General features: G+C 46.8%; 1 protein-coding gene across 1 annotated transcript in view; it reads left to right on the top strand.

Annotated features, from left to right (window-relative positions):
- DENND6A (DENN domain containing 6A) overlaps nucleotides 1-26,041 on the top strand; it is a 122,292-nt gene that overhangs the window by 8,320 nt on the left and 87,931 nt on the right. The window lies entirely within an intron of this gene.

Genomic DNA, 26,041 nt, shown 5'->3' with positions numbered 1-26,041 from the left:
AAAGTTGCTTTCATCCAAAAAAAGCACTTTGGACCACTGAGCAACGGTCCAGTGCTGCTTCTCTGTAGCCCAGGTCAGGCGCTTCTGCCGCTGTTTCTGGTTCAAAAGTGGGTTCATGCTTCCATCTGCTGAAAAGCTTTATGGACATGAAGATTTCATTTTTAAGCACGACCTGGCACCTGCTCACAGTGCCAAAACCACTGGTAAATGGTTTACTGACCATGGTATTACTGTGCTCAATTGGCCTGCCAACTCTCCTGACCTGAACCCCATAGAGAATCTGTGGGATATTGTGAAGAGAAAGTTTAGAGATGCAAGACCCAACACTCTTGATGAGCTTAAGGCTGCTATTGAAGCATCCTGGGCCTCCAAAACACCTGAGCAGTGCCACAGGCTGATTGCCTCCATGCCACGCCGCATTGAAGCAGTCATTTCTGCAAAAGGATTCCCGACCAAGTACTGAGTGCATAACTGAACATAATTTGAAGGTTGACTTTTTTTGTTTTAAAAACACTTTTCTTTTATTGGTCGGATGAAATATGCTAATTTTTTGAGACAGGAAATTTGGGTTCTCATGAGCTGTATGCCAAAATCATCAATATTAAAACAATAAAAGGCTTGAACTACTTCAGTTGTGTGTAATGAATCTAAAATATATGAAAGTCTAATGTTTATCAGTACATTACAGAAAATAATGAACTTTAACACAATATGCAAATTTATATATATATATATATATATATATATATATATATATATATATATATATATATATATATATATATATATATATATATATATATATATATATATATATATATATATATATATATATATATATTATATTACCAAGGGGTGAGCAGCACAAACCAGATTTTTTTTTTATGCAATTCTATGCAAAGCATGCACGCAGCGCTGGAGGTCCCCAGACTCCATAAGAAATATATAAGTACAGAGGGGCTGCAGCACACAACAGGAAAACAGTGACAGGGGCTCTTGGTTACGCTTTAACGCGCTTAAGCTCACCAACTGCGCCAAAGTGTCCCCAATCTGGTGAGTCCTACTCTAACCAGGCAAAAATGCTAGTTTTAATCAGCGTTCTAGTGGGAACCATACCAAAAGCCCAAGGGTCAACTAAATGGCAGAAATGAAATTAAAAACACCTCACCTTCTACTAGCTACTAACTGAACTATGAGCACCGCTCATTTATATGCTTAACTGTGCTAGAGGTGGGCGTGGTCATGCAGGCTCACAGGGGAAAGTTATAAATAAATTACCAAGGGGTGAGCAGCACAAACCAAATTTTTTTTATGCAATTCTATGCAAAGCATGCACGCAGCGCTGGAGGTCCCCAGACTCCATAAGAAATATATAAGTACAGAGGGGCTGCAGCACACAACAGGAAAACAGTGACAGGGGCTCTTGGTTACGCTTTAACGCGCTTAAGCTCACCAACTGCGCCAAAGTGTCCCCAATCTGGTGAGTCCTACTCTAACCAGGCAAAAATGCTAGTTTTAATCAGCGTTCTATATATATATATATATATATATATATATATTATTAGTGTGTGTATATATAATATTTTTTCAATATTCATAGATTTGAGCTCTGGCATACTTCAATGAAGGTGTCATTTGTGCAGAGACAATGAAACAGTAAAAACTTTAAATATAAAATCAGTGGGGTATCTAATAAAGTCACTTTTAGGAGCAGGAGGACAGATGCAATTATTTTTCTCATCAGTTTATTTTCACCTCTCATGTCTTTTAAGCTGGCCATACACTTATAGATTTCCACCCAATGTTACCAGAATATCAATTATTATTTTTTCCTGTCATAAATTGTGATTTCAATTTTTTTTTTTAACGATTTTTTTCAAAACAAGCTTTAGCACTAAATTCACAATGTACCCCTGAGCTTGAACAATAGTGTGTGGACTGTGGCGTCCGGCAGGGGTCCCCAAACTTTTCCGGCCTAGGGACCACTTTCTGACCAAATTGTTCTCTGGGGACCGGGAGGGGGGGTGTCTGGGGGGGGGATGGGCGGCGTCCTAACCTAGTGCACAGCGTCGTGCACAGCGGGTTTTTTTTTGGGGGGGGGGGCTTGGGTGTGGCGGCATAGCTAGCAAAGTTGCCCCAGTATAGGGAGTTAAGTTGCCCCAGTATAGGGAGTTTAGTTGCCCCAGTATGGCTAGTATAGTTACCCCAGTATAGCTAGCATGGTGCCCCAGTATAGCTAGCATGGTGCCCCAGTATAGCTAGCATGGTGCCCCAGTATAGCTAGCATGGTGCCCCAGTATAGCTAGTATAGTGCCCCAGTATAGCTAGTATAGTGCCCAGTATAGCTAGTATAGTGCCCAGTATGGGTAGGTAGTGCCCCAGTATAGCTAGTATAGTGCCCAGTATGGGTAGGTAGTGCCCCAGTATAGCTAGTAAAGTGCCTAGTACAGGTAGGTAGGTACGCCGTACGGGACTCGGGGAGGGGGGGGCGGATCCAGTGGCAGAAGCAGTGCATATTTATGATGCAGCGGGGGATGAGGAGAGTCCAGTCCGGAGGGGCGCTTCACACCCAGCTTCACCTGGATAGCAATGGTATGACGGCAGCGGTAGGCGGAGCTGTACTAGAGCGTACAAAGCTCCGCCTACCGCCTCCGTCATTCCATTGCTATCCAGCGATTGGAGAAGCTGTGTGTGAAGCGCTGCTCCGGACTGGACTCGCCTCCCTCCGCTGCCCGGCTCATTAGCATCATAAATATGCACTGCTTCTGCCACTGGATCCGCCTCCCCGAGTCCCGTATGGCGTACCTACCTACCTAGAACTGTGTGCCGCTCTGGACTGGACTCACCTCCCCCTCTCATTAACATCTGAAAATATGCTCGGCGCAGTAGTAGGCAGACCATGGCCATGCGGCCAAGCGTGGGCACTAAAAACCGAAAACCGCCGGATACAGACGATCCCCAGATCGTCTTCACAGGAACCGCGGTTTCGGTTTAAAACCAAGAAATCGTGCAGCCCTAACACGCACGCACGTATGCACGCGCACACACACACACGTACACACACACGAACGAACGTACGTACGAACACACACACGTACGTACGAACACACACACGTACGTACGAACACACACACACGTACGTACGAACACACACACGTACGAACACACACACGTACGTACGAACACACACACACGTACGTACGAACACACACACGTACGTACGAACACACACACGTACGTACGTACGAACACACACACACACACACGTACGTACGAACACACACACACACACACGTACGTACGAACACACACACACACACGTACGTACGAACACACACACACACACACGTACGTACGAACACACACACACACACACGTACGTACGAACACACACACACACACACACACACACACACACACACACACACACACACACACACACACACACGTACGAATAAACACACACACACACACACACACACACACACACACACACACACACACACACACACACACACACACACACACACACACACACACGCACGAATAAACACACACACACACACACACACACACACACACGTACGAATAAACACACACACACACACACACACACACACACACACACGTACGAATAAACACACACACACACACGTACGTACGAATACACACGCGCGCGCGTACGTACGAACACGCACGCACGTACGTACGTACGTACGTACGTACGTACGTACACACACACGTACGAACACACACACACGTACGTACAAACACACACACACACACACGTACGTACAAACACACACACACACACACGTACGTACAAACACACACACACACACGTACGTACAAACACACACACACACGTACGTACGTACGTACAAACACACACACACGTACGTACGTACGTACGTACAAACACACACGTACGTACGTACAAACACACACACACACACGTACGTACAAACACACACACACACACACACACACACGTACGTACAAACACACACACACGTACGTACAAACACACACACACACGTACGTACAAACACACACACACGTACGTACAAACACACACACACACGTACGTACAAACACACACACACGTACGTACAAACACACACACACACGTACGTACAAACACACACACACGTACGTACAAACACACACACACACGTACGTACAAACACACACACACGTACGTACAAACACACACACACACGTACGTACAAACACACACACACACACACGTACAAACACACACACACACACACACACACACACACGTACGTACGAACACACACACACACGTACGTACGAACACACACGTACACACACACACGTACGTATGAACACACACACACGTACGTACGAATACACACACACACACACGTACGTACGAATACACACACACACACGTACGTACGGATACACACGTACACACACACACGTACGTATGAACACACACACACGTACGTACGAATACACACACACACACACGTACGTACGTACGTACGTACGAATACACACACACACACACGTACGTACGTACGTACGTACGAACACACACACACACACACGTACGAATACACACGTACGTACGTACGAACACACACACACACACACACGTACGTACGAATACACACACACACGTACGTACGTACGTACGTACGAACACACACACGTACGTACGAATACACACACACATGTACGTACGAATACACACACACACACACACACACACACACACACACACACACACACACACACACACACACACACACACACGTACGTACGAGAACACACACACACACACACACACACGTACGTACGAGAACACACACACACACGTACGTACGAACACACACACACACACACGTACGTACGAACACACACACACACACACACACACACACACACACACACACACACACACACACACACACACACGTACGTACGAGAACACACACACACACACGTACGTACGAGAACACACACACACACGTACGTACGAACACACACACACACACACACGTACGTACGAACACACACACACACACACACACACGTACGTACGAATACACACACACGTACGTGCGAATACACACACACACGTAGGAACACACATGCACGCACGTACGTACGTACGTACGTACGAACGAACACACACACACACACACGTACGAATACACACACACATGTACGTACGAATACACACACACATGTACGTACGAATACACACACACGTACGTACGAACACACACGTACACACACACACACGTACGTATGAACACACGTACGTACGAATACACACACACACACACACACGTACGTACGAATACACACACACACGTACGTACGTACGAACACACACACACACACACACGTACGTACGAATACACACACACACACACACACACACACACACACACACACACGTACGTACGAACACACACACACACACACACACACACACGTACGTACGAGAACACGCACGTACGTACGTACGTACGAGAACACACACACACACACACACACACACACGTACACACACACACACACACACGTACGTACGTACGTACGTACGTACGTACGTACGTACGTACGCACGTACGCACGCACGCACGTACGTACGTACGTACGTACACACACACACACACACACACACACACACACACACACACACACACACACACACACACACACGTACGTACGTACGTACGTACGTACGTACGTACGTACGTACGTACGTACGTACGTACGTACGTACACACACACACACACACACACACACACACACACACACACACACACGTACGTACGAATATACACACACACGTACGTACGAATATACACACACACACACGTACGTACGAATATACACACACACACACGTACGTACGAATATACACACACACACACGTACGTACGAATATACACACACACACACGTACGTACGAATATACACACACACACACACGTACGTACGAATACACACACACACGTACGTACGAATACACACACACACACACGTACGTACGAATACACACACACACACACGTACGTACGAATACACACACACACACACGTACGTACGAATACACACACACACACACGTACGTACGAATACACACACACACACACGTACGTACGAATACACACACACACACACGTACGTACGAATACACACACACACACGTACGTACGAATACACACACACGTACGTACGAATACACACACACACACACGTACGTACGAATACACACACACACACACACGTACGTACGAATACACACACACACACACACACACACACACGTACGTACGAATACACACACACACACGTACGTACGAATACACACACACGTACGTACGTACGAATACACACACACGTACGTACGTACGAATACACACACACGTACGTACGTACGAATACACACACACGTACGTACGTACGAATACACACACACACACACGTACGTACGAATACACACACACACACACACGTACGTACGAATACACACACACACACACGTACGTACGAATACACACACACACACGTACGTACGAATACACACACACACACGTACGTACGAATACACACACACACACGTACGTACGAATACACACACACACACGTACGTACGAATACACACACACACGTACGTACGAATACACACACACACACGTACGTACGAATACACACACACACACACGTACGTACGAATACACACACACACACACACACACACACACGTACGTACGAATACACACACACACACACACACACACACACACGTACGTACGAATACACACACACACACGTACGTACGAATACACACACACACACGTACGTACGAATACACACACACACGTACGTACGAATACACACACACGTACGTACGTACGAATACACACACACGTACGTACGTACGAATACACACACACACACACGTACGTACGAATACACACACACGTACGTACGTACGAATACACACACACACACGTACGTACGAATACACACACACGTACGTACGAATACACACACACACACGTACGTACGAATACACACACACACACGTACGTACGAATACACACACACACACGTACGTACGAATACACACACACACACGTACGTACGAATACACACACACACACACACGTACGTACGAATACACACACACACACACACACGTACGTACGAATACACACACACACACACACGTACGTACGAATACACACACACACACACACACGTACGTACGAATACACACACACACACACACGTACGTACGAATACACACACACACACACACACGTACGTACGAATACACACACACACACACACGTACGTACGAATACACACACACACACACACGTACGTACGAATACACACACACACACGTACGTACGAATACACACACACACACACGTACGTACGAATACACACACACACACACACACGTACGTACGAATACACACACACACACACACGTACGTACGAATATATACACACACACACACGTACGTACGAATATACACACACACACACACGTACGTACGAATATACACACACACACACACGTACGTACGAACACACACACGTACGTACGAACACACACACACGTACACACACACATACACTAAATGCTTTTTGAACATTTGCTTTCAATTGTAACTACTAATTTAGCTTTGTTTTAATGCATTACCATTTGTTTTATTTCAACACAATGAATTGACTAAGATGAGTTCAAGTACAGAGACGATAGTATTCAACTGTATGTTCTGTAAAAATATTGTTTTAGTGACCAAAATCCCTTTATGTGCAGCCTGGTCCTGTGTAAGTGGTCTGTATGAGTTGTGCCCCGATGTCCTCATTCTTGTGCATGAGTTCAAGTACCCCCTGGGCCCAACTAAAGAATGCACTGGAGTATGTGTACCATGTGTACAGAATACAGGATCAACAGTATGTCTATTAACATTATTGAGAGTAAGCGCCCATGGAGAAGGAAATACCAGATTATTTTTAATTTGGGTCATTAATGCAGAAACTTGCTCCAGTTATTGTGTATGTATGTCTTCTTTGTGCTTCATCTGAGTTAAATTTTGCAGAAGTTACAGAACTAGACTTTTAAGATATCTTGAAAGAGTTTCTGCCTTGTAAAGTCCCATTCCCTTCAGCAGTCTTTAGCCCAGATCCGCCAACATGTAGTTATTTGCTTTGATTCCTGTGCTGCCATATGTGTACAAGGGTACACAGAGTATGATAAAACTAAGTTAAAAAGAAAAAAGTTGAGGTAGCTTACCAAATGAAGACAACTGCAAACATGAAAAATAACACAGTCAGTCCTTGGCAATAACCCTGTACCCAAGAATCATCCACGAATAGTTATCATCCCAATGACCTACAAATCAGAGTGTCTTACAGTTATGGCAATACAAACCAGGACTGCTAGAAAATACATTTATAAGTAAAAGAACACCAGTAAAAATTAATAAACAATCTACAAATATATGACATGAAAGTTTGAAGAGTTAAAGAGAAACTCCCGACCAAGAATTGAACTTTATCACAATCAGTAGCTGATACCCCCTTTACACGAGAAATCTATTCCTTTTCACAAACAGACCATCAGGGGGCGCTGTATGACTGATATTGTGGTGAAACCCCTCCCACAAGAAACTCTGAGGACCGTGGTACTCCTGGCAGTTTCCTGACTGTGAACCTTGTTACATTGTGGGAAATAGCTGTTTACAGCTGTTTCCAACTGCCAAAAAAGCATGCTGCAGCTACATCACCTGTCAGCAGTAAAAATGTCACCATGTAATGTCAGAATCTAAAACAGGGATTTAAAAGATTTTACAATGGGCAAACACTGACTAAATCATTTATACATAATTATTGTAAAAATAAAGCACTTTTTTATTACATTATTTTCACTGGAGTTCCTCTTTAAAACACAGAAATGGGACAGACCAGCTTGAAATCTAAAACCCTTCACATAACAGAATTTGTGTGAGTTTCGGTTTTATGCTACGTACACACTTGCGATAACTATCGTTTACAAGGAACGTTAGTTACCAGACGAACGATATTGGAAAGATTGGAATGCAACGATGGGATGCAGCGATCATCATACACATTTTAACGATCGTTCTCGCAGAAAAGAACGATCAGAAGGATATGTTGCGTACATATTTATATAAATTAAAAAAAAAAACCACTGACATGAAGTTACAATAGATACAAATATATGATTGTTAACTTGAAAACAAAGTTTAATTGAAATGAGCAATGTAACAATCTTTACGGCCGCGCTACAAAGGAAGTACTGAAGCTGGGCAGAATTCAATGCAGGCGCATTGACCCTTGTAACGATCTTTCTCGGCCGATGTCTGTACACACTATAGTTTTGTAACGATTGTCGGTAGATACGATCCGTCAGGTTGGATATTTCCATCTTCCCGATGTCGTTCTTTTGTCGTTCGTGTTAATGATCGTTTGGTAAAGTTCCTTCTTTCCCCGATTGTCGGCGGAACGATCGTTAATTAGCTGTTTCAAACGACCGTAGTCGCCAGTGTGTACGCAACATTAGGTAATTCACATTCATTCTAATGCAAGCATTGCCTTTGACGCGTGTTGTGCAAATTTTTGCATCCATCATTTCTGCAGGAAAAAAAAATGGTGTACATATGTGATTTTTTTTTTTTTTTTTTTCAAAACAAATTTGCAAATCGCATACAATGCAAGTCAATGGATATGTTCCTTTTCGCATTCTGACTGTACAGTTAATTGCATACAAATTCATGTCAATTAACTTCATAGAAAGTCCTCTTAAAATCAGGAGGCAAAAATTCACACAAAAAAGCAATTAAAAAAAAAAAAAAAAAAAAAAATCGGGTGTGAAAAATCACAAAATATGGTATCACAAATACCAAAAAAATGTGCAAAGATGCAGCTGAGAATTACAGGGATAAGTGTGAGGGCACCCCTAGGCTGGGTTCACATTTGTCTTTTTTTTTCTGTGCGTTTTCTGCATAGACAAGTTTGAATCCAGGGACACAACTCTTGATCTCACCATGAGAATCGCCTTTAACTACTTTGGCTTCCTGGACGTACTAGCTACGCCCAGGAGGCCATGTGCGCGTCCGCGCGCTCCCGGCCACAGTTCGTTAGCCTGGCAATCAGTGAATCGGGCTATGGTGCCCGATGACTGATTCCTCTCCCCCGCTGAAAAAGCGACAGCTTCTCTTAGAAGCTTCGCTTTTTCTGGCTGTAACGTTCCCCATGCATCGCTCTAAGCGTATGTTACGCTTAGAGTGACGTCATGTAAACAAACTCATGGCCGCCATCTTGTGGCAAAAAAGTAAAACTACAACTAAAAGTGAAAAAAATAAAACTCAAGACACATTTACATTATAAAACTATGGTTTACATCCCACCCTCCCAAAAATACCCAAATAAAATGTTTAATACAAAAAAAACCCCAAAAACATAACAATAAAAAACAACATGTAAATATTTACCTAAGGGTCTAAACTTTTTAAATATCAATGTAAAGATGAAATATTTCTAATTTTTTATTTTATTTTAAACTTGTAAATAGTGATAGATGCAAAACGGAAAAAATGCACCTTTATTTCCAAATAAAATATTGTCGCCATACATTGTGATAGGGACATACTTTTAACGGTGTAATAACCGGGACATATGGGCAAATACAATACGTGAGTTTTAATTATGGAGGCATGTATTATTTTAAAACTATAATGGCTGAAAACTGAGAAATAATGAATTTTTTCCGTTTTTTCCTTATTCTTCCTGTTAAAATGCATTTACAGTAAAGTGGCTCTTAGCAAAATGTACCCCCCAAAGAAAGCCTAATTGGTGGCGGAAAAAAACAAGCTATAGATCAGTTCATTGTGATAAGTAGTGATAAAATTATAGGCTAATGAATGGGCTGTGAAAGTTGCTCGGATGCATAAAGTGAAAACGACTGAAGGCTGAAGTGGTTAATAGGTGTTTGTTGTTTTGGAAATAAATACACTATAAAAAAAATGTCCACTATGTTTAATTAGGATATTTTATTGATACACAGAGTTAAAACAAGAAAGGGCAAAAAATTAGACATCCAAAATGATTAATTCTCTAAAATGGAAACGCACACAAATTCTGTTGTGTAAAGGGGGTCTTAGATTTCAACCGGGTCTGTCTCATTTCTGTGTCTTAATTCATCAAACTGTCATGTCATATATTTGTAGATTGTTTATTTTTACTTGTGTTTTTACTTATCTATGTATTTTTTCGCAGTCCTGGTTTGTATTGCTCTGATTTGTAAGTCTTTGGGTTGATTATTATTCTTGGATGATTCTCCTGCTGCTTGGGTACACCGTTATTGCCAAGAACTGACTGTGCTATTTTTCATATTTGCGGTTTACCCTGGTAACAGCTGAGCAAATACTGGCACTGACGTCAGGATGGTGCTTTATGTAATGACACTTAAACGGTAATCAAAGCCAATAATTGACATTGTACAAAAAATGCTCATAATTAGCCACTTATTATTGGTAAAGTTTAACTCTACCTAAAGATTCAGGTTTTGTAGTGTGTTTACAAAGTTAGATCACATTTGTTATACCTTCTGTCACGGAACAGCCGTGAGAAACGAGAACGCAATCAGTTTATTGCGCCGATTGCCCTTGATTGTAGTCAGGCCAGCGATTTAGAGACTGACATTCCTGTTTTTTTAAATAGGCAATTTTTTTTCCCCCTGTTAGCAGCTGGCAGGAGGACTGGCTCAAAGTTTGTCTAAGCTGATCTCACATTCAGATGTTAATTAAAGGAGCCAACAGGGCCTTTCATAACTTGGAGAGCCAGGAAGCTAATCCCAGCAGGGGGCTATTCAAAACCTGCTCCCACTCCAGACTCAACGGCACCGAGCACGGGCCATAAGAAAGCATGGGTGGTAGGATTTCCTGTCGGTATACGAAAACCGTATATCGCACAGCTATGATATTCATATAGTCTTGTTCGGTAACATCTGGCCATCGGGTTGATATTAAATTCATTGTGATGGCACATCCGGGTATTGAGATATGAATCTTCTCAGGAGCCTGACCTGCTGGCTTAGCCATGTCTGATGTCATATTAATCTGTATTTTCCAACAAGTATGAATCTCTTACCCCCCTAAATATAACGTGTACGGTTCAGGAGTTACAGCAATTCATAAGTTTAGCTCTAAAATCTCTCAGAGGGAATGAACTGTCATTTGTTGGTAGCTCAGAGGGGGCCGGCATTGCCACACCCCCAAACCAGCTTCATCAAAAGCACAGAGCCAGCAGGCGGGCTTGAGTCCTCCCATTCCATCCATATGAGAACATCCTGCTGCCAGCCAGAGGACATAGGGCTGGTGGCCATTTTGCTGAACTTTGAATGAAGCTCTGAAACAAAGGACACATGTGCTTGCGGCCATCTTGATTGGCCATCTTCTGTAACCTGGAACAAAGAATTCTGCTGAACTTTGATTGAAACCAAGAGCTTTAAGAACTTGAAACCGTTTTGCTTGAACTTGATGATTTTCCCACGAAAGGACATATTTCCACAAACCCTTAGTATTTTTTTCCCTTTTTTTATTTTTTATACTGGCTATTACTGTTTTAATAATTGTTGATTTTAATAATTGTCTTTATATATTAATTATATTGCTGTGAATAAACGACTTTATCCAAGTCATTCACTGTCCGCTACCCTGCTTATCAGCACACACAGAACTGATCCCGGGTCTCTGAAGATACGCTACTGTTTGTTTGTTGTTGGCTAGACAGAATATCGTGTGGTTAACGGGTTTATTCGCAGGACTAGTCAGTCAGTGGGCTCCTCGGTCCCATGGTAACCGCGGTGGTGGCAGTTTACCCTGAACCAGTGTGTGAAGTTGTAATTACCCGTATCTCGCAGGCGCCCTTGTGGTTTGTCTGCGGCTATCTCTTAACGGTTCCTGCGCATTGACTGCGACCAGAGTTCGCACGATCTGTGCGCTGGCACCGTTTAGAAGGCTAAGTGCGGTCAGGCCACCAGGGCTCCTGTGACAGTGTTAGGCAGCGGTTGGGACCTGTGTTGTGCTGAAAAGTATCTAAGATAGCGCTAGCGCTATCCAGAAACGAACTAATTCGTTGGTGTAGCTGGAAGGCAATATATTTTTTATATATACAGAGAGACTGTGTAGCCAGTACCCCTCCCCAAAAGTTTTATTTTATTTGGCATGGAAATGTCCGGGAACTACCAGAACATGTGCCTAGCAGACCTGGAAAATCTTTGCAAAGCGAGGGGCATGGACATCCTCCGCAAGAACAAACGGGACCTGATAGCCGACTTGTCCAGGTGGGATACCCAGCAACTGCGGGAGCCGGGAGTGTCCGCTGAAGTGGATACCAGCCCATCTGACCCAAATCGAGGGGAACCACTGACTGAGAATCCTGACCGTACAGAGGTTGTGCATCCTGAGGGCCCTGCATCAACAGTTACGCAGGAGAATGTCAGGGTGGTCCCCAATCTCAGAGGTTCTGAAAGTACTCGCCCGGAACTGGCCAGTACTGGACTGTCCATGGGTGCTGACCCGGTAATGCAGCAGGCATTACGAAAGCTGATGGAGACTGACCTGGACAAGTACCTGCAGTACATGCGTGAAGAGCGCCAATCTGCAGAGGTGCGGGAGAGACGACAGCATGAGCTCAACATGGCAAAGGTTCAACAGGCCAGCCGGAGTTCACCGCCCAGCCTCCCTGCTGAAGGAGCTGCAGCACCCGTAAGTGCAAAATTTAAATTTGCTAATATTGAGAAAGACACAGACATTGACTTGTTTTTGCGGTCTTTTGAAAAAGCATGCCGTCAGTATCGTCTGTCCCAAGACCAGTGGGCCAGACATCTGACACCTTTGCTGCGCTACAAAGCGCTTGATGCCTTCGCAGAATTGCCTGCGGAGAAGGATAATGATTATGCTGCTATAAAAGACGCTATCATTACTAAGTACCAGCTGACGCCAGAAGCCTATCGCAAAAAGTTCAGGGCCTGGCAGAAAAAGTCTTCTGATTCGTACCGAGATGTGGTCAGCAGCTTGCTCACCACACTCCGCCAGTGGACTCGAGGCCTCACCAAAGGGTCTTATGATGTCCTGGAGGACTTGATAGTCCTCGAACAATTTCTGAACATTTGCCCTGCTGATGTACGGCAGTTTGTGTTGGAGCGCACGCCTGCGTCAGCAACTGTCGCTGCAGACCTCGCGGAGACCTTTGCAACTACCCGGGTGTCTGATGCACGCAGAACCGCACCATCCAGCTGGAGGGGAGGTCAGTCCAATACCTCGGCAGACTCTCCTGCCCCTGTGAGCCATCAGCCACAGAGGCCACTCAGCGCAGCTGCAGCACCCAGGCCTGCAGCCCCTGGAGAGGTCACCTGTCACTACTGCCGCCAGCCCGGACACATGAAATTCGACTGTCCGGAGCGGAGACAGACACCACCAGCACCTGCAGCACCTGTATCTCACCCACAGCAGAGGCAACCCGCCAGCGAACCACAGCCTGGATCATCAGATTTTGTCCTGTTTGCCCGCGGAAAGGAAATCCGCGACCGAACCGACCAGCAGCAACTTGTTAGAGTGAACGGCAAAGTTGTCACCGGATTCCGAGACACCGGAGCTGACATCACGTTAGTTCACTCACACCTTGTGCCAAAGGAGAGCATCAGCTCCAGCCGATCCCTTGCCCTTACTGGAGTAGAGGGCACCCTTTTTCACATAGCCCACGCGAGAGTGAAGCTGGATTGGGGAGTAGGGATCCAAGAAAGGGTTATTGGGGTTATGAAGGATCTCCCAGTCCCTGTGTTGCTGGGGACTGATTTGGGCAAGCTTGTGTTCTACTATGAACCTGCCACGACCGCCTTGTCGCTCACGGAAGGAGACGGACCCTCCGCCCACCACCAGGTACTTTATACACTTGGGGCAGCACCAGGGGGAGGTGGGTTGAATGTGCCCAGTTCAAGGGTTCCAGGTTCAATAGTGCCTGCTTCAAAGGCACCTGAGTTTGAGGTACAGACTGTCTGTTGTGATGATGCTGTAACTGTACCTGAGTTTACTGTACAACCTGTCTGTAATGAAAAAATGTCTATACCTGTCAATGTCATTACTGCATGCAATGATGATTTGAGTAATGTCCGTCTGTGCCATTCTGACAGTGTACCTGTGCTAGCAGTACCGCGCAGCTGCACTGCTCAGAACCCGAGCTCAGAACAGGTGGAGGGGGTTCCGGCCTCCTCCCCCTCCTCTGACCGCAGGGATGAGACCTTTCAGCCGCTGGCCTCGTGTGACATGAGCCAGTTGGCTGAAACTGACAGTGCCGTATTCTCAGCCGCACTACAAAGTGACCCAAGCCTGGAGGTGCTCAGGCAGCAAGCCGCTGAGCCCCTTGCAGACGGGGCCGCTTTCAAGGTGTACTGGGAAGGTGGGAGACTGTACAGTGAGTCTGTGCAGCCCCCTACAGGTAGATCCCACGCGAATACCAAAAACCAGTTTTATTGGCCCTGGATGAACAGGGATGTAGCAAACTACTGCAGAGCATGTGCCGTCTGTCAGGAGCTGGGAAGGTCCAGGGATTCCCGCGGGATTCCCTTAGGTCCACAGCCACTTAGCAGGGGAACCCTGCGTGGGCTGGCTGTTGACCTAACCAACCCACTGCCCGTTGTCAGCAGTCCCGGCAGACACCACGTCCGACTGCAGTGGCGCAAACGCCCTGTCCAGAACGGTCCATGTCGGGTCAACCCTGAGGGTAGCAGACCGCGACCGGTCCAGGGGAACCGAGCCACAGGCTCCAATAGGTTTTCCCGCCGCACCGGCAACCCGAGACCCGTCAGCCAGGTTGGCCGACACCGGAACGCTGATGGCCTGTCCCGGTGTCAGGGGGAACTAGACCCAACAGCGCCAATGGCTGCTACGGCGGATGTCTTGCTGACAACCCCCACACAGCGTCAGGAAGGGGAGGTGTCACGGAACAGCCATGAGAAACAAGAACGCAATCAGTTTATTGCGCCGATTGCCCTTGATTGTATTCAGGCCAGCGATTTAGAGACTGACATTCCTGTTTTTTTAAATAGGCAGTTTTTTTTTCCCCTGTTAGCAGCTGGCAGGAAGACTGGCTCAAAGTTTGTCTAAGCTGATCTCACATTCAGATGTTAATTAAAGGAGCCAACAGGGCCTTTCATAACTTGGAGAGCCAGGAAGCTAATCCCAGCAGGGGGCTATTCAAAACCTGCTCCCACTCCAGACTCAACGGCACCGAGCACGGGCCATAAGAAAGCATGGGTGGTAGGATTTCCTGTCGGTATACGAAAACCGTATATCGCACAGCTATGATATTCATATAGTCTTGTTCGGTAACATCTGGCCATCGGGTTGATATTAAATTCATTGTGATGGCACATCCGGGTATTGAGATATGAATCTTCTCAGGAGCCTGACCTGCTGGCTTAGCCATGTCTGATGTCATATTAATCTGTATTTTCCAACAAGTATGAATCTCTTACCCCCCTAAATATAACGTGTACGGTTCAGGAGTTACAGCAATTCATAAGTTTAGCTCTAAAATCTCTCAGAGGGAATGAACTGTCATTTGTTGGTAGCTCAGAGGGGACCGGCATTGCCACACCCCCAAACCAGCTTCATCAAAAGCACAGAGCCAGCAGGCGGGCTTGAGTCCTCCCATTCCATCCATATGAGAACATCCTGCTGCCAGCCAGAGGACATAGGGCTGGTGGCCATTTTGCTGAACTTTGAATGAAGCTCTGAAACAAAGGACACATGTGCTTGCGGCCATCTTGATTGGCCATCTTCTGTAACATGGAACAAAGAATTCTGCTGAACTTTGATTGAAACCAAGAGCTTTAAGAACTTGAAACAGTTTTGCTTGAACTTGATGATTTTAAAACGAAAGGACATATTTCCACAAACCCTAAGTATTTTTATCCCTTCTTTTATTTTTTATACTGGCTATTACTGTTTTAATAATTGTTGATTTTAATAATTGTCTGTATATATTAATTATTTATATTGCTGTGAATAAACGACTTTATCCAAGTCATTCACTGTCCACTACCCTGCTTATCAGCACACACAGAACTGATCCCGGGTCTCTGAAGATACGCTACTGTTTGTTTGTTGTTGGCTAGACAGAATATCGTGTGGTTAACCGTTTTATTCGCAGGACTAGTCAGTCAGTGGGCTCCTCGGTCCCATGGTAACCGCGGTGGTGGCAGTTTACCCTGAACCAGTGTGTGAAGTTGTAATTACCCGTATCTCACAGGCGCCCTCGTGGTTTGTCTGCGGCTATCTCTTAACGGTTCCTGCGCATTGACTGCGACCAGAGTTCGCACGATCTGTGCGCTGGCACCGTTTAGAAGGCTAAGTGCGGTCAGGCCACCAGGGCTCCTGTGACACCTTCCATTGACTTTTCTGGAAGGATGGATAGTGGCAGTAACTGGAACACTGATAGTCACTTAATTAATTGCTGCTGCTGCTGCTATGTGCAAAGAGCCAAGTGTCCCGCAAAGAGATTTGTTTGTTTATTACTTGCCAACTATAAATATTTTTTTTAAAGGAGTCATCAAGCAATATTACCTACCCCCAGATCTACTTACATGGGGCCTCCTCCAGCCCCTTGCAGCTGACATGTCCCATGCTGCAGCTCCACTCTCAGCCACCGGCTCGGGTCCTCTCACGGTGCAGAGGGCGAACTCTAGGTCGTCCTTACTGCACCTGCGTGAGCGCCACTGTCATTCAAGTCATTGCTTTTCAGGATGTACTGTGCCGTACAGTCTAAACAATGTGGTCTTGATTGACAGCGGTGCACGCGCAGTAGAGGACACCTGGCGAGACACTATGCGGGGACCCCGGGCCGGCGGCTGAGAGCGGAGCTGCAGCATGGGAAATGTCAGCTGCAAGGGGCTGGAGGAAGCCCCAGGTAAGTAGATCAGGAGTAGGAAATATTGCTTGATGACTGCTTTAAAGCATTTTACTGCTGTGAAATCTATTCCCTAGCCACAAGGTCTACCCGTATTGAGTTCCTACAGCTCTTTGTATTGACACAGAGAGGGTCTGATACAGCTGTGTTTAAAATGGAGCTGTATCTTAAAGGACACCTGCATTGACCTCAAAATTTATAAGCTACACATGACGCTTATTTTGTGCCAGATTGCAGCCCCCCAGTCGCACCTGTTCCCGAGTTAGGGTATACCGATACTATCTTGTGAACCAGTGGGGCTGGCTGGAGCTGTCATTTGGTACATAGGTAGTTTGGGGGGTCCCCTCCCTACCCTCAAAATTTGGAGTGTGTAGGAACTATGAGTAATTAGATGATGAGACTTAAATAGCAGCATTTGCAAATCAGGAATGATCTGCATGTGATGTCATTACCCACTAGGCTGTGCATCAGTAGGCTGAATTTTAATTTGCCTACACTGTGGGAGGAGTTTCACCTTTTCAGCTGGATTTCCATTGGCTTTTTTTCCCCTCTGAAAACTGGGTTTTCCATGACAAACCTGCCATCAGCTTCACATTGATGTTGCGTTTCCACCTTCCAGTTCCTTTTTAAGTTGTGGAAGAAAACCAGAGTGCCCAGAAGAAACCCACACAAACAAACACATGGATAGTGTATTGGCTTGAATTCAAAACTAAAATACTTTGAAACTAAAACTAGGATTATAGACCTATAGAATATTTAAAGCCACTAGTTATAGCGGACCCGAACTCAGTACTTCATCTCGCTCTAAAAGATAAGCAACAGCATAAGAACCCTTAAAGAAGAACATTTCTTTGTTACAGCTGATACAAATCCTGCAATAAATCTGCAGTTTGTCTACTTCCTGCTTTCATGCAAGCAGACATATTGTTACAATCCTGTGTTTACAAATAAGCTCTGTGCTGTGGCAGTCAGCTGACACAGCTAAGGGATCAAATTACAACTTGTGTTTAGTCACAGATGATGGGTAATTAGACAGGCTAAACTCTCTAGTCTAAGTGCATACTGGGTGCCTTTCTATAGGTTTTTCTTCTGTCCAGTGCAAGAGTTCAGGTCCACTTTTTCCTATGGGCAAACTAAGGCTACATTGACAATATTCTGGCTCATTATCAGGCTTGGAGTCCACTAAAAAGCATAAATCGATATCGCAATTGCTAGCGATTTGTGATAGCTTTTTGGGAGCGTTTTCCCTGGCCCTATACAATTCATTAGAATGAAACGCTCCCAAAATGCTGCATGTCATGCGATTTCCTTAATCGCAATCGCTCTAGTGGAATCTGTCCCATCCATTTACATTGGCAGAACGTTTAGGGAAATCGTTGGTGGATTGAAAGCGCTCCCTAAACACTCTAGTGGTTTCCAGGCTTCATACATATTTTCACATGTGCATTCAACAATAACATGCATGGTCTGGAAAGGTGCAGTCAGTTACCATGTTTTTAATTCATGCACAAAAATACTTTACATTTGAACAAACCCATAGAATAACACAGGCGTCCAGTTTTAATGCATTTTTGTTGGCACGTTAGAACTGACAGCAAAAGGTACATATTAACGGCTAACTTGAAAGTGTTTTAGGAGGAGTAAGTTGTCGCTTACTCACTGAACTGTTTGTAATACACGTAGTAGTGGGCCTAGCCCATTGCTGAGGGTAAATATTAGTGTTGTGTTATCATGTAGATGACGTGGCTGCCTTTGACTTCAGAGGATGCAACTAAATTGCTAAGCTTCCTCAGTTCTTCCACGTATTGTGCTGATGGCCCAGCCATATGCATAGAAGAAAACAACTCATTCTATGTCAACGTGAGCTATTCATGCATTATTAGCCACATAGTTAATCTCTTGTTAAAAATGAAACCATTTATTATTAGATTACACATGAAGCTTTTATATTTTCTATAGCCCTTTATCGCTTACACTAAATAATTCATGCCACTAAAGCTTTTGCCGAGAATCTTCGCATTATCATTATTTATTGTATTTATAAAGCGCCAGGATATTACACAGCACTGAACAATAACTAGGTGCAGGATAATGCAATAGAGTTAGTCTTAAGCTAAGTACACACGTGAGAATTGTTGCCCATTGGGGCAGGGAAACTGCGATAATTCGGGAAATGGTGATGTATAGGCACATTTCAAGCCCTGAGTCTATCGATGTGTTCTGTTGCTATGGAGGGATGAGGACTGGCGGACGACGGAGCATCTTCAATCGGTCTGCAGGGGTTGAAAATAGCATTGTGATTGGTCATGCTCGGGCATTGTGGGCCATTAAGCATCAGACTGAATGGATCCTTAATGATGCTCAAGCCTCATAGTGAGCCTCTGGCTTTATTGCTATTGGAATTTGCTTTGAACTTGTTGTCTACATTTCCACTTACACCTTGAAAATTAAAGTACTCTCTTTTCCCCTCTCCTCCTCCCCACACTCTCTTTTCCCCTCTCCTCCTCCCCACACTCTTTTTCCCTCTCCTCTTCCCCACACTCTCTTTTTCCCTCTCCTCTTCCCCACACTCTCTTTTTCCCTCTCCTCTTCCCCACACTCTCTTTTTCCCTCTCCTCTTCCCCACACTCTCTTTTCCCCTCTCCTCTTCCCCACACTCTCTTTTCCCCTCTCCTCCTCCCCACACTCTTTTCCCCTCTCCTCCTCCCCACACTCTCTTTTCCCCTCTCCTCTTCCCCACACTCTCTTTTCCCCTCTCCTCTTCCCCACACTCTCTTTTCCCCTCTCCTCTTCCCCACACTCTCTTTTCCCCTCTCCTCCTCCCCACACTCTTTTCCCCTCTCCTCCTCCCCACACTCTCTTTTCCCCTCTCCTCTTCCCCACACTCTCTTTTCCCCTCTCCTCTTCCCCACACTCTCTTTTCCCCTCTCCTCTTCCCCACACTCTCTTTTCCCCTCTCTTCTTCCCCACACTCTCTTTTCCCCTCTCCTCTTCCCCACACTCTTTTCCCCTCTCCTCTTCCCCACACTCCCTTTTCCCCTCTCCTCCTCCCCACATTCTCTTTTCCCCTCTCCTCCTCCCCACACTCTCTTTTTCCCTCTCCTCCTCCCCACACTCTCTTTTTCCCTCTCCTCCTCCCCACACTCTCTTTTTCCCTCTCCTCCTCCCCACTCTCTCTTTTCCCCTCTTCTCCTCCCCACACTCTCTTTTCCCCTCTCCTCCTCCCCACACTCTCTTTTCCCCTCTCCTCCTCCTCACACTCCCTTTTCCCCTCTCCTCCTCCCCACACTCTCTTTTCCCCTCTCCTCCTCCCCACACTCTCTTTTTCCCTCTCCTCCTCCCCACACTCTCTTTTCCCCTCTTCTCCTCCCCACACTCTCTTTTCCCCTCTCCTCCTCCTCACACTCTCTTTTCCCCTCTCTTCCTCCCCACACTCTCTTTTCCCCTCTCCTCCTCCTCCTCACACTCTCTTTTTCCCTCTCCTCCTCCCCACACTCTCTTTTTCCCTCTCCTCCTCCCCACACTCTCTTTCCCCTCTCCTCTTCCCCACACTCTCTTTTCCCCTCTCCTCTTCCCCACACTCTCTTTTGCCCTCTCCTCTTCCCCACACTCTCTTTTCCCCTCTCCTCTTCCCCACACTCTCTTTTCCCTCTCCTCCTCCCCACACTCTCTTTTCCCCTCTTCTCCTCCCCACACTCTCTTTTCCCCTCTCCTCCTCCTCACACTCTCTTTTCCCCTCTCTTCCTCCCCACACTCTCTTTTCCCCTCTTCTCCTCCCCACACTCTCTTTTCCCCTCTCCTCCTCCCCACACTCTCTTTTCCCCTCTCCTCTTCCCCACACTCTCTTTTCCCCTCTCCTCCTCCCCACACTCTCTTTCCCCTCTCCTCCTCCCCACACTCTCTTTCCCCTCTCCTCCTCCCCACACTCTCTTTTCCCCTCTCCTCCTCCCCACACTCTTTTCCCCTCTCCTCCTCCCCACACTCTCTTTTCCCCTCTCCTCCTCCTCACACTCTCTTTTCCCCTCTCCTCCTCCCCACACTCTCTTTTCCCCTCTCCTCCTCCTCACACTCTCTTTTCCCCTCTCCTCCTCACACTCTTTTCCCCTCTCCTCCTCCCCACACTCTCTTTTCCCCTCTCCTCCTCCCCACACTCTCTTTTCCCCTCTCCTCCTCCCCACACTCTCTTTTCCCCTCTCCTCTTCCCCACACTCTCTTTTCCCCTCTCCTCTTCCCCACACTCTCTTTTCCCCTCTCCTCTTCCCCACACTCTCTTTCCCCTCTCCTCTTCCCCACACTCTCTTTTCCCCTCTCCTCTTCCCCACACTCTCTTTTCCCCTCTCCTCTTCCCCACACTCTCTTTTGCCCTCTCCTCTTCCCCACACTCTCTTTTCCCCTCTCCTCTTCCCCACACTCTCTTTTTCCCTCTCCTCCTCCCCACACTCTCTTTTCCCCTCTTCTCCTCCCCACACTCTCTTTTCCCCTCTCCTCTTCCCCACACTCTCTTTTCCCCTCTCCTCCTCCCCACACTCTCTTTTCCCCTCTCCTCCTCCCCACACTCTCTTTTCCCCTCTCCTCCTCCCCACACACTCTTTTCCCCTCTCCTCCTCCCCACACTCTTTTCCCCTCTCCTCCTCCCCACACTCTCTTTTCCCCTCTCCTCCTCCTCACACTCTCTTTTCCCCTCTCCTCCTCCCCACACTCTCTTTTCCCCTCTCCTCCTCCTCACACTCTCTTTTCCCCTCTCCTCCTCACACTCTTTTCCCCTCTCCTCCTCCCCACACTCTCTTTTCCCCTCTCCTCCTCCCCACACTCTCTTTTCCCCTCTCCTCCTCCCCACACTCTCTTTTCCCCTCTCCTCTTCCCCACACTCTCTTTTCCCCTCTCCTCTTCCCCACACTCTCTTTTCCCCTCTCCTCTTCCCCACACTCTCTTTTCCCCTCTCCTCTTCCCCACACTCTCTTTTCCCCTCTCCTCTTCCCCACACTCTCTTTTCCCCTCTCCTCTTCCCCACACTCTCTTTTGCCCTCTCCTCTTCCCCACACTCTCTTTTCCCCTCTCCTCTTCCCCACACTCTCTTTTTCCCTCTCCTCCTCCCCACACTCTCTTTTCCCCTCTTCTCCTCCCCACACTCTCTTTTCCCCTCTCCTCTTCCCCACACTCTCTTTTCCCCTCTCCTCCTCCCCACACTCTCTTTTCCCCTCTCCTTCTCCCCACACTCTCTTTTCCCCTCTCCTCCTCCCCACACTCTTTTCCCCTCTCCTCCTCCCCACACTCTTTTCCCCTCTCCTCCTCCCCACACTCTCTTTTCCCCTCTCCTCCTCCTCACACTCTCTTTTCCCCTCTCCTCCTCCCCACACTCTCTTTTCCCCTCTCCTCCTCCTCACACTCCTTTTTCCCCTCTCCTCCTCCCCACACTCTCTTTTCCCCTCTCCTCCTCCCCACACTCTCTTTTCCCCTCTCCTCCTCCCCACACTCTCTTTTCCCCTCTTCTCCTCCCCACACTCTCTTTTCCCCTCTCCTCCTCCCCACACTCTCTTTTCCCCTCTCCTCCTCCCCACACTCTCTTTTCCCCTCTCCTCCTCCCCACACTCTCTTTTCCCCTCTCCTCCTCCCCACACTCTCTTTTCCCCTCTCCTCCTCCCCACACTCTCTTTTCCCCTCTCCTCTTCCCCACACTCTCTTTTGCCCTCTCCTCTTCCCCACACTCTCTTTTCCCCTCTCCTCTTCCCCACACTCTCTTTTTCCCTCTCCTCCTCCCCACACTCTCTTTTCCCCTCTTCTCCTCCCCACACTCTCTTTTCCCCTCTCCTCTTCCCCACACTCTCTTTTCCCCTCTCCTCCTCCCCACACTCTCTTTTCCCCTCTCCTTCTCCCCACACTCTCTTTTCCCCTCTCCTCCTCCCCACACTCTTTTCCCCTCTCCTCCTCCCCACACTCTTTTCCCCTCTCCTCCTCCCCACACTCTCTTTTCCCCTCTCCTCCTCCTCACACTCTCTTTTCCCCTCTCCTCCTCCCCACACTCTCTTTTCCCCTCTCCTCCTCCTCACACTCCTTTTTCCCCTCTCCTCCTCCCCACACTCTCTTTTCCCCTCTCCTCCTCCCCACACTCTCTTTTCCCCTCTCCTCCTCCCCACACTCTCTTTTCCCCTCTTCTCCTCCCCACACTCTCTTTTCCCCTCTCCTCCTCCCCACACTCTCTTTTCCCCTCTCCTCCTCCCCACACTCTCTTTTCCCCTCTCCTCCTCCCCACACTCTCTTTTCCCCTCTCCTCCTCCCCACACTCTCTTTTCCCCTCTCCTCCTCCTCACACTCTCTTTTCCCCTCTCCTCCTCCTCACACTCTCTTTTCCCCTCTCCTCCTCCCCACACTCTCTTTTCCCCTCTTTTCCTCCCCACACTCTCTTTTCCCCTCTCCTCCTCCCCACACTCTCTTTTCCCCTCTCCTCCTCCTCACACTCTCTTTTCCCCTCTCCTCCTCCTCACACTCTCTTTTCCCCTCTCCTCCTCCCCACACTCTCTTTTCCCCTCTCCTCCTCCCCACACTCTCTTTTCCCCTCTCCTCCTCCCCACACTCTTTTCCCCTCTCCTCCTCCCCACACTCTCTTTTCCCCTCTCCTCCTCCCCACACTCACTTTTACCCTTCCCTACACTTTTAGCCTTCCATGCTTCCTACACTATCTCCGTGGATCAGCTGCTTACTTCACATACAATGCAACTCTGTGACTAGCAAGAGACTTCAGAAAGGTTGGGAACCACTGCTCTCAGCCAGCCAAGTATAGCTAGGTAGGTACCCTCACTATGGGGTTAATTCACTATAACAAGTAACGAGCATTACCTCCTGTAATGCTCGCTATCTCCTTTTGCTCCTTAATATGCCTTATCAGAGTGAGCGTGCCTTATCAGAGTTAGTGTGCTTTATCAGAGTGCTATGAACTTATGCCTGCTAATTGGTAATGAGAGCTCCACTCGTCCTGCCCTGAGCCCCTGCTGGTCCAATCACTTTAAAGGGCATTATTCCCGCACTTTGATTGGCCCAATAGGCTGATTGTCATTTGACAGGCAGCCTATAAGGCCAATCAAAGTGTGGGAATAATGTCCTTTAAAGTGATTGGACCCACAGGGGCTCAGGGCAGGATGAGTGAAGCTGTCGTCATTGCCAATTAGCAGGCATAAGTTCATAGCACTTGCTATGCTACTCTAAGTCTTGCTAACTCTGATAAGGCATGTTAACTCTGATAAGGCACGCTAAGCGTGCAGTAAGGGGAGCAAAAGAAGATGGCGAGCATTACAGGAGGTAATGCTCACTATTGTTATAGTGAATCAACCCCTATATGTAGCCAGTCATAGGTGCCCTCAATATAGGTATGTAGGTGTCCTGCCCTCAGTATAGGTATCTTTTGTTCCCCAGCTTTTGATTGCAGCTAAAAGTTTAATCCCAGTTAGGTAGAGATGCCAGGGTTCTCCAACTATGAAAGAGTGGGTCGAGAGGGTTAATATGGTGAATATTATGGAGAATCAGATTGCTTTGCAGCAGGATAGACTAAAAGCATTTAATGTAAAATGGAGTGACTTTCAAGATACGAAGGAGTATGGAGATATGGTGGAGATGTAGGGGAAGGAGCTCCCTGTAATCATAATGGATATAGTTTTTTACTTTTGTAAGTATTTTGGATGGTAATTGGTAGAGGGAGTTATCAGGCATATTCCAAGAAAATAAGCGCTACTTACCCGGGGCTTCCTCCAGCCCCAAGCTCAAAGCATGTCCCTCGCCACAGCTCTGCCCGCAGCCGTTCGCTGCAGCTCCATCCCGGTCCCCCGGGGATGACGTCAGTCCGACCTCCAGGTTGGCCTGTACTGCACCTGCGCGAGCGGGCTGTCAATCACCGCCACATGGGCCGGAGCGGACTGCACAGGCGCAATAGTTCTGGTAGGTATTCGACTAGCACATTTGCATAGATGACAGAAATTGTTTAACACTTCCTTTATTGGCAAACCTAAAAGATCCTCAGACAGTATCTTAGTAGGGCTAGTACCATAT

This window comes from Hyperolius riggenbachi, chromosome 9 (genome assembly GCF_040937935.1).
Source record: "Hyperolius riggenbachi isolate aHypRig1 chromosome 9, aHypRig1.pri, whole genome shotgun sequence".
In the NCBI taxonomy this organism is placed as follows: Eukaryota; Metazoa; Chordata; class Amphibia; order Anura; family Hyperoliidae; genus Hyperolius; species Hyperolius riggenbachi.
The sequence above is the reverse complement of the archived record's forward strand: the minus strand, read 5'-3'. Positions and strand labels throughout refer to the sequence as shown.